At 49.5% G+C, this 13,078-nt stretch overlaps 1 protein-coding gene and 1 long non-coding RNA gene across 2 annotated transcripts in view; one reads left to right on the top strand and one right to left on the bottom strand.

Moving 5' to 3' along the window:
- TBX1 (T-box transcription factor 1) overlaps window positions 1-13,078 on the top strand; it is a 153,160-nt gene that overhangs the window by 114,058 nt on the left and 26,024 nt on the right. The window lies entirely within an intron of this gene.
- LOC308058355 overlaps window positions 1-13,078 on the bottom strand; it is a 76,171-nt gene extending 63,093 nt beyond the window's left edge. The window contains exon 1 of the long non-coding RNA XR_013925781.1: window positions 1-13,078. This exon is cut by the window's left edge and continues 30,764 nt beyond it. This is a non-coding gene — a long non-coding RNA (uncharacterized lncRNA).

The following is a 13,078-nucleotide window of genomic DNA, read 5'->3' as shown; positions in this document are numbered from 1 at the left end:
AAAACTTGCCAGAGGTGTAAGTTGTCTACCCGAGTGCCACTGTATTTGGTGAAGTGCAAACCAAAGGCACTTCATTTGAGTCCTTTCAACGTCTCAGCTGCACTGGCTTGAAGTCTTTCAGGCTCACCTATCCACACAAGGATATAACTAGCTCTGAGAGACTCTCAAGAGCTGCAAGGGAGACAAGCTAGGCTAATTTTGTAAAGCTGATGGTTAAACAAAAACAAACGCATTCCCTGTGTAAGCTCCACTCATCTCAGCAATGAATTTGGCCCCTTTTGCCTCTGCCCTTGCTGGCCTTTATCCCTAAGCACCAGTAGGATGAAATGCCCAAGCTATGGGCTTTAAAGGACTTTACAAGTTCAGTTTACAAGCTCCATAAAATTACAAGTTCTCCCTCCCCACTGCAGAAGTACCTTGTAAAACATGTCCTGTATTGTTTTGGTCTGACGGGTCAGGCAGCAAGAGCAAGGCAGCATCTGAGTGGCAGCAAGCAGTGGAAGGAGTGCATCTGGTACTGAGCAGAGTCTGTGGCTGAGAAAGGAGAAAGCAGGAGGTGGACATGGTCGGCAGCAAGTACAAATAATTCTCTGCCACTGCCTCATGCTATGGGAAAGCCCAAAGGCCAGTTCCACATTCTGTTTCTCCTCTTTTATTGAACAATTGTTTGCAATGGACATGTTGGTCAGTTTGCTTCAGGGTGTGACATCCATAAGCGTCTCTGCATGTGTTTACATCCTAATCTAGCCTTAGCAGCCAGGACTGTACCTGGGACCATGTGGCTCGATCCTTAGCTAAGCATCTGGCACTGTGGTGAAAACTGCAGTGACCCTCCATGGCAAATGCCTGGTGCTTACCTGGCACCGGGGCAGTAATCCACAAAACCCCTTGCCCAATCTCAGGTAGTTCCTGCACCTGATTGTGTGCCAGAGGTCTGCAGAGGTCATGTACTTCATCTTTCTGTGTTTTGGTTTGGGCTGCCTTGAATAGCATCAGAAAACAAGCAGCAGCCCCAGCAAATGCACACAAAACACTTTCACATCTTAACACACATCTACACCCAGGATTATTTGGTGTCAGGCTGAGCACAATGAGTCATAACTCACCTTTTCACTGGAGCTGGAAAAAATACTCTGGACTTGTTGCCAGTGTCAGCACCATTGACGATATTTTTAACACCAAGGGCAAGTGTTAGTTGAAGAAGGAAGCAAATAAGGTCCTCCCAGCATCAGCTGAAAGACTGCCAGCAAAGGATGGAAAGAAAAATTCTGGGTTCTGCTGATGGCTTGTGCCAATCCATCACACCCAGAAAAACACTTGAGGACCTGTCAGGATGGCTGGTCTGTGCCAGCACAGAGTGCTGGTCAGTCAGGACCGGCAGGGAGGAGCATGGAGGCATTGTGCCGCCTGTGACAGCAGGAGAAGCTGGGCAGCTGAGGCATCTCCAGAAGGAAAAGCCTGAGGGAGCAAATGCTGCCCTGGAAAAAGCTGTGGTTCGATTTACCCAAAGGCACTTTGGGCCATGTACAAATGGGAGCCTGTCACTAGACGTATTTTTAAAGATGTCTCTTAAAATACACTTGTTCCCAGAAATGATGACAAGTAACACAATCTCAGGCATACCCTGAGAAGAAAAAGAGATAGAAAAAGCTTTGCCAACACAGATGGCCCACACATGCCCCCAAGCTCTGTGGCGCCTGGTGCTGTGACCCCTGCAGCTCTTCCTGAAGGTGACAAGCTCTGGCTGTCCTAGATTTGAGGTCTTGTGTCAGGGCCACACAGTCTTATAGAGCCCCCCTTTCACACCAGCTCAGGTGTCTCCAGAGATCACCACTGCAACAGCTTCACACAACAGGACTGAGGTGTCCCAGGCGCCAGTCCATTTCAGGCTGTACAGGAAAGCAAAAAACTTTCTAAAATCCAGAAATCCTTTATGCAGTAATGACAAAGTTCTATCCTTCCCCGCATTATGGTACAGGATGTTTATGGGCATATTTTTGCAAGTTTTCTCTTAACTCAGCTGGCTCTGAGCAGGGACTCATGGTGGAAAAGAGGACAGGGAGCTACCCAGGGTCTGTGTCTTGTTTTCAAGGCTGGATACTGCGAGGGGCTCAGGAGCATAGGGAGAGGGGTCAGCGCTTGGGTTCAAGCCCAGCTTTATGCCACCCCACAGCCACCTAAGCCTTTTGCAGAGGGACACCAGGTTTTCCAAAGTGCTCATCTCTCAGCCTCCTCAGCACTTGCCTGCCCTGCAGCTTCTCAGCTCCGACCTCTCCTCCCAGCCTCTGCCTCCTTCCTTCCCCAGAACACCTCCTTCTGCTGGTCTCTACCTGGCCGCAGGCTCTGAGGTGGATTGCAGCCTGAGCAGGGGCAGCTCGTGCCTGCAGCAGGCAGGCATCTTGCAGGCTGCATCCCACAGTCCCGCTCCAGCCTGGCTGTGTGTCCGCAGGCAGAGGCGGGCATGGGCAGCTGCCTGATGGCTACTGGCCTTTTCGGCTGACTTCTTAAATCTGTAATGGCAGTGCCAATGTAGCTGCAACATTTTTAAGATGTTCAAGAGGACAGAGTTGATACGTGATTCCCCTGTTCACTCCTCTGCTAACTTTGGATGCAGACTGTTTACAAACAGCTGTTGTAACATCCCTGAGGTCCAAAGGAAAATACTCTGCTAGAGAGAAAAAGATATTAGCATGGACTATGTCCAGGAATTTCATCAACAGAGCCAGGAGCTTGGTCAGATGTTTCCCTTCTAGGTTCTGGGTTAACAGGGTCTGTGGAGATGAGAGGGTTTATCGTTCATAGCAGCTGTGACTGGAGTGAAGCTGCAATATGGCCTGGCATGGAGGACAGCCTGGAGGGAGGGTGGCCAGCAGGGAGGACAGCCATCAAAAGTCCAACCTGGCTGCATGGGCTGCTCCCATGGCAGCAGCAGCCACCACTGTCCAGGTGATTGCTACCTGGCTGAGACCCCACGGGCTGCAATGGCATCTCAGCTCCCACCATCAAACCCTGGGGCAGGGGTGAGGGTGGCCCAGGGTGCCACCAGGAGTCCTGTGTCGAGCAGCCCCTTGGACATCAACTGCATTGCACAGCTGTGGACTGTGCCTGTGCCAGCCCTCTCAAGGGAAAGGGTGCTGCCCCCACACTCCCAACACCGAGACCCCCTGGGGAAGGGAAAAGATGGGAGAGGATAGAGCAGGGCAAAGACAATGTAATCTGTGACCATCAGCACTACCTCTGCTCAGCTGAGCCCTCACTGCCTCCAGCGCTGGGGCTGGAGGGGCCACACTCTGATCTTGCTCGTGGCTGGTGGCTGGGGTACTGGGCACAGGGTCAGCGTGAGTGCTGGGATCCAGCCCACTGCCTCCCTCCTCCCAGCGTGTGGCACACTTGCTCCTCAGGCTGCACACCTTAAGGGTGTCATTCCCGCTGTATTTAGAAGAGAAATCCTCTAGTCTTCTTGTCCCTTTGTTCCTGAATCTCCCTTCTCCTTGCCCCACTGTGTTCAGTTTCCATCAGCAGGATCAGCACGAGGTGCGGCTTGAAAATCTTAGAAAGCCGTTGCTCAGCCACACAAGGGAAAAAAATAGGTTGTGAAAAAGAGGCAAGCAGATCCCTCAAGTTAAAGTTAAATTTTCTTTTAAAGAGTCCCCCTTCATGGAAGCAGTTTCCTGCTTTTCTAATTGGTGTTTCTGAAGGGAGAGAAAGAGGTCCCTGTTCCAGGGGTATTGAGCCCTTTAAAGATGCTTTAACTAACAAAGCAAAGATTAGAGAACACGGATCAGATGTTTTTCCTATCAAAGCCTTTTCTTTCTTTCCTTTTTTTTTCCCTGCTGTGGATGTTTTGAGTCTCCTCTGGGCCGGGCTTCATTAAGGCTGTTAACTTCGTAGCGCTGATGTCTCTTTGCCCAGCTCACAGTTTGGGTGGCCTGAACTAAAATCTCCCAAAGGGCTTATTACAGGTGGTAGGCAGACAGGGCTGGAGCCTGGGCCACACCACATATCCCTGAGAGAAATGTGTTTCCCTGACCAAAAAAGCACAATATTATATTCTTAAAACATTCCAGCCCCGTCTGGGTGTTCTCTGCATGCATTCCTGTACGTGGGATTATTATTGTAGAGAATTTATAAAGTCATTCATTTCTCTGGAAGTGTATGACATGGGTTTTGGTTGAATGGGCCCAGTGCAAACTTAGAGCCATGTGGTGCTATAAAAACACAACAGTAAATAAATCAGCAGGGAGAATTTACACTTCAGCCTTCTGATTGTTTTTACATTCAGAGGCTCAGACTCAGAGCCAGAGTGTAAAATAAATACCTGTAGCACTGAAAATGCAGCGTCACACTCTCGCCTGCTGGCAATCAAACCAGCAAAGCCAAGATACGTGCAGAGCAAGGGTGTTTACAGCAAGCTTGCGGTGACCTTTTTTTTCTTTAGCTGCTTCCTATTTTTCTTGGTGATACCTCAGATCTTTATTATGGTATTGTTGGTCCTAGTGATCCTGTGAGTGAAGGTTGCGTCAGGCCTTCAAGGGTTTGAGTGCTTGATTTTTTTTTTCCCGGGGGTTATTTTTATCACAGCTCTTTAGAGAAAGAAAAAAAGAAATCACTCCAGGCTGAAACTTGCCAGCTCCTGGGTGTTACCAGGAGGAAACCACTCTTTTCATCTGTGAAAAACAGGAATGAAAGGAGCCGGGAGATGGACATCCGGGCGCTGCGCTTTCATCGTCCTGCCATTGCACAGGGAGCTCAGGGTGGGAGAGCCAAGGCCTGGGAAGGGGCCCCATAGATCGAAGCCCCCCTCAAACCTGCCTTCAGTGGGAGCCAAATGGGAATCTCCTCACCATGCTGACAAGGTGACCCTGCAATTCAGTGCTCCTCAATCGGAGGAATTTCTGCTGCGCTTGTCCCTGCATAACGTGAGAATGTCACTCAGCTGCAATTTCACCCCTGAAGAGGCAAAGGGTGAAATAATCTTTGATGACATCAAATTGTTTTCGGAAAACCAAAGCTATTCTGAGACGGGTGGAACTTTCCTATAGTGAAGTAAACCTTTTCCAGGCACAAAAATGGATCACAAATCCTGTGAGGCAGTAAAACAACCCCTGGATTAACCTTCTCCCTGGGAGCCCCCCTGCATACCCCAGGTTGCTCCGGTTGAGTTCTCCTTTGCTGACCATTGCACAAAAACAGATTTTTGCTTTACTGCCAAAAAAGCACTAGGGTTATTTACCACCTCAGAGCTGGGGCCATTGCCAGTTCCGATGAACCATTTCTCATTAGCAATTAGCATCTATCTCACCACCGATGACTCCTCCAGGACCGATCTGTAAGAATGCCTGATTTTACCTGTCAGGCTGAAATCACCTCTTCCCACACAAAAGAGATGCAGGGGATGTGCGCCAACATTGAGGTGACTAGGTGACCTGTGGCAGCACGGTGCTTTTGTAACCCTCTGGCTGCCTCTGTCCCACAGAGGGGGTCTCTGGGGCAGACCCCCTTGGGAGCAGTGGCTGTGGCTCTGCCGAGCTTTCTTGCTTTAAGAGCCTGCCGTGCTTTTTGCACAGTAGACAAAATAATGTGGCTGGTGGAGGTATCTGAGAGCATAAGGGAATGTGGAGTTTGGCTCTGTTAAAGGAACGTATTACTGGCATTTGCATTTTCCATATTTTCTTAGTAAAACAAATCTCTGGTCTAATAAAAGGATGAGAATTAAGATAGTGTGGCTCCATGCCCTTGGTAAAAAGAGGTTGTTACACACACACCCCCTCCCTCGACTCCCTGGTGTGTACAGGGCTGAATGGGCCACCATTTCAGGCAGGTTGAGACCTTGACAACTGTATTTTTGTGTCTGAGATCAAATTTAAGCCCGTAATTCAAATGCACATGCAAAAACGTGAACCCACATTCTGTCTGCAAAAGAGCTTGTCCCCACCATCATGTTGATATTGTAGCCTTTATTCTCTGAAGGTATAGAAACTCTGAAAACTGGAAGCACATCCATCTCTGTGAATGCATTATACAGACCAGATTCCTGTTATCTTTAATAAAGGATTATTTTTGTTAGCCAGGCAGTAGAGTTATCGGATAGAAAAATGGAAGTTGTTTTCCTCTGGTGAGTCCCAGAACGCCGCCCTCCCCCCTCCTCCAAGCCCCATCCCCAAGATCGTCCTCTGCTGTGCATACACTTTTCATGGGTGAGGAAGATTTTGTTGAGTTTTTGGGTAATGGATCCTCTATGCTCACTTGCTCTCTGTTTGGATTGTGAAGGAGCCTTTCTAGCAAAGCAGTATTCGGTGGTGGTCTCCAGGAAAAGGCATTTCTTGCATTAAAAACAATAAAAGGCCCAATGTTTTACAGACAGATGTCCATCAACAGCTGGCGCTGGAGTGGGAAGAGAACACCGGATCTTCTCCATCGTCACAGTGCTGGGGCTCTGCATAGCCACTTGTTTATTTAACAAGCTACATTATTAAACTGGACCTTGGGTTGTGAGTGGAAGCTCAACCCCCTGAAAAGCCACACAGACGCTTTGATCGTTTATAAAGACCTACTTGAGAAACTGTGCACTTCACCAGGGCTGCAGGGAAGGAAAAGGGCAAAGTCTGTATTTCACCAGCTTTCACTAAGCTGGGCCATTGACTGAGCTTGTCTTTGACTCGGATGTCTTTGGGCTCGCTCTCGTTTGCAAACCTAGCTGGATCAAAATCATGTAGTCGGGGCAGCGTGCTGTGGGGAGCATGGGCACCCAGATGGGCAGAGGCCTCTGCCCCTGTGCCAGACCAAGCGCTCCACTGCAGGCAGGGCTTCGGGCAACCATGGTTCCTTACCTGGCCTCGCAAATCCCACTTGCTTTGAGCCTTTCTTTATCCCAGTGCTCCCTCCCCAGCCAGGCACTGGTTCAAGCTATACCAAAGCCCAGAAAGGCTCTTGAGGCTCCTAGCACATAGGTGAGCCCTCAGCAAGCACTGCCTCCTGCCACCGGGTACCTGGGCTCGGGCAGCCATGTGCCACAAATACATCAGTCCTCTCCGCATGGCAGCTGCCCCCTGACTTTGTCACAGCAGCTGTTTCCCAGGACACAGCAACACTTCCAGCTAGGAAGGGAACGTTTTATCCAGCTGAGACTGGCCAGCAGTTTAAATGGGGAAATGTAATTACCCATACTTAAATTTGGCCTTGAGATGGCATCTGATGTTTCTGTTTGTGAGGAGCAGCCGCCGTGCTTCATGTCAGCCCTCCCTTGCCGGGATTCCTCACCTGCCTGCTGGAGGCAGTGCAAGCACTTGAGATGAAGAGTCCCGTGTCCAAAGATGCCCTGATAATTCAAAGCAGAAGAAGTTAAACCAAGAGTTTCAGAAATACACTGGGAATCTGTCATTGCCCTAAGTTGTACCTATTTTCCCATTATCTGCAGGAGGGGATTTGTGGGGAAAGCACCGTGAGTGCGGCAGTGGGACCTGTCCTGGGGCGTTGCTGCCCCCCCCAAAAAAACTGGCATGAGGATCCTCAGTGTGGGCCTCAAACTACTCCCACAAAGTCTTGTTCTCTTCAGTCACAGCCACCATTGCTTTCTCTTGAGCATTTGTCCCCTGGATTTCCCTTGATTAAAAAGGTCATTAGGTAAAGCTGCAATCAGCTGAGCAGCTCTTTGCTGTGCCCTCCCTGCCAGACCCCTGCTTGCAGGGGCACGGCACATTGCTCCAGGTGCAAGGCAGGGTCTGCCCCCCAAAACTACTGAGCTTTTCCTACTGGATATGGCAGTAAAAGCAGAGCCCTTCTCTGATGCTCTCTATGTGCTGGAGGTCAAATTTGCCTGGATCAGCCCCCCCCCAGACACTGTGAATACCTGCCAGATGCCTGCCCAACTCGCTAAGCCAAAAACCCGCTCTCGGTGACAGCAGCACCGGGCCCAGGCTGCTCCCCTGGGAATTTGACACTTTGGCTTGATAACATCAGTTTGGCCACCTGCTAAAGCCTCATTTACTCCACAGATAGGGCAAGGCAGGCTGATGCCCAGGCTGCTGTGGGTCCTGGAGGCTCTCTGTGGTGATCATCTGCCTTGGACAAAAGATTTTGCGAGGAAGCAGATTTGCAGGAAAGGAGCCCAAAGCTGGCTCGATTGCTGAGCCGAAGGGGAGGTTTGTACAAGCCTTTGGGCACAGAGCAACCATATGGAAAACTGTCCTGCACAAAGATCTCCCTCTGGGTGCAATGACAGCACACTGTGCTAAACGCTGAGCGTGTTTTCCTGCCTCCACTCGCCTTCCGAGCTGCTTGCCTCTTCTGGCACAGCACAGAGCTTTGCCTCGGACCAGACAAAACTCTCACAGGTTTGTCAGAGCATGAAATAAGGCAGAAATTGCTAAAACCTGGCATTGAAATGGAAGTGCTCTCAGCACAGCAACACCAAGAAAAGCATGGCTTCTGCAGGTTATTTTGCAATGGCTGCATACTTTGATTGTTTCGAAGAGGTTTTACATTTAATTTTTTTCTACCTAGCAAATTTATCCTTTGTCCATGTTTTCAAGAAGTCTAAAATCACTACAGCACAACCCAGCCACTGGGCTGAAAATGTGATATTCCCAAAGCTGTTATGTAGTCGTAGGTATTTTGGACTCTACTCCTGACACAAGTAACAAAAACAAACGCTTGGAACAGATATGTAATTTTAACTAGAAGCCAGTCTAAGTTTTAGGATCATAAACACCATAAACATTATACTTGACTAACTTGTGTTTCAGCGAAACCTAAAAGTTTCTGTTGTGTGTTCACTAAGGTTATCATTTTGAGTAGGCCACAATATGCAGCTGCTAAAGACAGCAAATAGAAAATAAGAAATTCAGGCTCCAATGGTGCTTTGAGGCAGAATAGTTCAGCATTGAATACAAAGCTGTGTTTACTTGCTCTGAGCCCAAAGTTAATCCTATTCCATATATCAGCTGCTGTACTGGAAAGGTTGCACTGGACAATTCACTTTATTGGATTAACTTTGTGCATGAAGAGCCACCATTCTTGGGAATTTCCATTATTCAGAACTAGACTTGTGCTGCACGTTCTTATATTCCTGTATTTCTCTTTCTGCAGTTTTATTCTTGATGATCAACCCTCAGGATACATTTGGTCTGTTGAGCAGCAGGCATTCGGCACTGTTCCACCCCTCATAGGTTCTTGCTGCTGGAAGCAGGGACTTGGAGACCTGCTCAGAAGTGCAGAAGGGACTGTTAACAAGATGTGCTGCAACACCAAGCAGGACAGCCTTGCAGGGAAAGGAGCTTCCCAGTAGCAAAAGACTGAGAATAGACATAAACTCTCACACCATCAACACACAAGTTACCTCCCATCAACTGGGCTGCTGGAGCAGCTTTTCACTTCTACAGGCACCTGGAGGTAATGCACTTCAGCTGGGCCCTGAAGAAATGCATGCTGCTTGGCTGGTGTTTCCAGCACTGATTTAATAGCATAAATCCCACCGAAAGACAGAGAGGCTCAGGATGGTGTTTTCAAGAGAGTACAAGCATTGTGGCACCCTGCATCACATCTGCAGAAGTGTGTAAGGGTTCTTATTTAATGCATATAGTGCTTTGTTAAACTAATAAACCAGTCAAGAGGTCAGGACCAGTATTGCTCCGATTTAGTCATCTTTACTGGTCTTTGTTCTCTCTCTCTCCATCACTGACTGGTATCTTCAGGTGGCAAACCTGTGGGTACTCAGCACACATGCACTGAAGTACTTTCCCACCTTTGAAAATGGGGCTACACCTCCTAAGTTGCGAGGGTCCTGTTGGGAAGTAACCCACCCTGTATAACAGGCAGAGCCCCTGCAGCTGCATGGAAATCAGTGCAGCCTCACTGACTCTTGACAGCTTCAGCAACCTCTGTCAGCTGTCCCACATCATAAGCAATTCAATTATAGTCATTTCTGCTGTAAGGCATTTAATGTCACAGCCACACAGATGGATCTATGTGAGTTTATCACTGTGTGTTCTCTACATACCCTTTTCTCCTGTTTCAAGAGCTTTTGCTGACTTCTAAGGCACTCCACCTCAGAGAGCCCTGTGGTGTCCATCCCTGCTGTGAGGAAGGTTTGTGGCTTTCCCTGGAGGCTGAGCTGTTAATGGGGAAGGCACTTGGGCCTGGCCTCCCAGCAGACTCACGTTTCCATCGGCAGACACAGGCTGCTGTGGACCCCCCGAAGCTTCAGGCAGATTTTCTGTGCGCTGCTCAGCTCTCACATAGCAGAGTGATGCCACACAGGGGTGCTAAAACTTCTTCTATAAAAGAAGTTCCCCGTTGTTCGGCTACGGGAACCTGCCCCTCTGTCTGGAGGGCAGATCCAGTAAAGTCACTCTGGTGACATTGCCCCTGACCACACAGGGGCTTGCCTTAGCCCCCATTCTACAAAATGATCTGATACCTCTTAGACCACAGAAGTAGAAATCAGATGATTAGTGAGGAGGAGCAGGGTGAAGCAGGCTTAAAAGGGATGAAAGGGAATCTTCTGTTTATAGAGAGATTACTTTTTTTAAGAAATGCACACTGTCTCCAACTTGCTTTTCTCATGAAGCTGCGGTTACTTGATGAGTTAGAGATCTCTTCGGATAAAAGAAAATGTAAGTCAGTCAAACTACTTGCTGAATAAACGCCGGTCTTCTGCTGTTATTTCAGAGGAGGAACTGAAGGCAGACAGAGAATTTTCCTATCTTAGAGCATTAATAATCCAACAGCAAGTGCTGTCTGGTTGTGAATAAGCCAGTATACAATATTACATATATAATATGCCGAATTAATTTCACAATAGTATGGCTCAGGGATATTTTACTTGGATCTCTTACTGTGTAGGCCAGTATACTTGTTTATCTGAAAGGGTGAATTCATCTCCTTACGGGTGTCACCAGCTTGGGGACTGTGTCACCCACAGTGATGCTCCTGCTTGCTGCCAGGGAAGGACCAACGTGTTTTCCCAGCAGCCAGAAGGGACACAGTGGCCACCCCAGCCCCAGGGTCCCAGCCTCTGGCCTTGCTGGGAGACAGGCTGGCCCCACAGGCCACTCAGCAGCTGACCACTGCCCAAGCAGTAATGCGAGCCCTGGCAATGGCTACAACCGTAGACAAATAGTAATAAATAAGCAGCAAAGCACTGTGACTTGACAAGCCTTGGGCATCCCCAGGGGTTTGTAATGGGATATGGAGGTTTTCACCTCCTGGTCTCTGGTTCACATTTCAAATCCAGCCCCGCTCCGAAGTGACCAAAGGTCATTGCCAGGCTCAGTCGCCCGTGTGAAGACATAAATGGCCTCATTTCTCTAATTCCTCAAGCGAGGCCAGAGGGAGGACTGGATTTGTTTGGTTTTTATGATCCTGGTGGAACAGCCTGACAGCAAGGCTATCTGTGTGCGTCTCCATCTAGTCCCCATCCTGGCTATGTCTGGTGCTGGGACACCTACCTGACAGCTCCTGAGCACTGCGCCTGGCCCCAGCCCGTAAAGCACAGAGAGGCTGGCTTTGCTCTAACTGAATCCTGTGCCTTATTTTACTTCTTTCATCTATAAGAAATGTGCATTTTTCGTGCGTCTTCTGTACAGGGCCTGGGAGATTTGTCGAACTTCCTGCAGGTGTGAAACTCTCCTGTTTAGTCGCAGGCCCTCAGCCTGTCCCCAGAGCTTGGTCCTGGTCACTGTAGTCCAGATGTCACAGGAGGGCAGCAAATGAGTCCTTCTAACCAAACCCTGCAAGAAAGGCAATGGCACCAGTGCAGCCTTCCTCGCCAGCCATACCCTGGCCCCGTGGGCAGTCCTGGGGAGCCTGGGTATGGCTGGGCTGCCACAGACCATGCTGGTTTTGATTTCTTTAGTAACATCTGTCTTTCCCTCAAGCACTGGGCTGCAGCTGGGACCAAGAAAACAGCATTTATAACCCCGACTCTTCCCCTGTTTTGCTCTACTGACGGGGAGGTGGCCAGGGCTGGGGTGTCCCTGTCTCTGTGCCCTTGCAGGACCACAGTGCCGCTGCTCACGTCTCGCAGCAGACTTTTGCAGTGGCCCCTGCAGCCCATGCATTTCTTATACCATTAAACAGAGTTTAAGGTTAATTTTCCCTTTGTGGCAATCACCAGAGTGGCTTGCGGCGCTGTCAGGGGGACCTGCATAAGTTTGCAGATTACTCTAGATTCCCAGGCATGGAGGTGTTTTATAAATATCTCCTATTATTACGGTGCTCTATTAATAACCGCCTTGGGGAACAATGGGAGCATGCAACAGCTTTGGTCATCCGATGCCAACCAGCCGAGCTTCTGTGGGGCCATGGGACATTCCCAGAAAAGCATCTATTTGAGGAAGCATAGCATTTACACACAAGCCCAGGGGATGCGCGAGGCCCTGGAGGAGGCCAGCCTGTGATGCCTACTTCTGACATCATGCTGCCTGGGAGCACAGATGCTACTCCCCGCACCCAACATGGGGACGTGGCAGGGCCTGGCCTCTTTGCAGACTTCCATGAAGGATGCACCAGGGCTGCCACCCCGGGAATCAGGTCCTGCCTTTCCTCTTCCCCTAGCTGTGCCAGATGGGCTGGGCAGGCAGGGAGAGAATGTGGCTTGTGGTAAATTCATTTCTGCCCAGACACTCTTGTGGTTGCAGCTTTTGCAAAATTTGATGAATGCTCCTGGGGACATGTCCTGCACGTTGGCACAGCCACAATGTCTACATTGACATGAGTGGTTCAGGATGAGACAGTTTTTGGGCAGCCTTGATGCTCAATCAAAAAGCATTTTGGGGGTGAGATGGGAAGATAAAGAGGCTGATGGAGTGACTTAGCATGTGTCCTTCTGCAAGCCACCGTTTCTCACTCAGGCTAGAGACAGGGAACTCACTGGGGACCCCCTGCCAGCCTTTGCTGCTGCATGTGCCCTCAGCACGCCCAGGCAGGGTGAGACATCCCTCCTCATCATGCTGGGGACATGGCAGCAGGGCTCAGCAAAGGAAGAAGAGGAAAATGAAAAGAGGGAACCCAGCCCTCATTTCCCCACGAGGGGCACGAGGGAGCCCTTCTCCAGCCGGGTGTTGGGGTGCCTGCTTGG

The sequence above is a fragment of the Falco punctatus genome (genome assembly GCF_963210335.1).
Source record: "Falco punctatus genome assembly, chromosome: 1".
Classification (NCBI taxonomy): domain Eukaryota; kingdom Metazoa; phylum Chordata; class Aves; order Falconiformes; family Falconidae; genus Falco; species Falco punctatus.
This window is presented reverse-complemented; position numbering and strand designations above follow the sequence as displayed.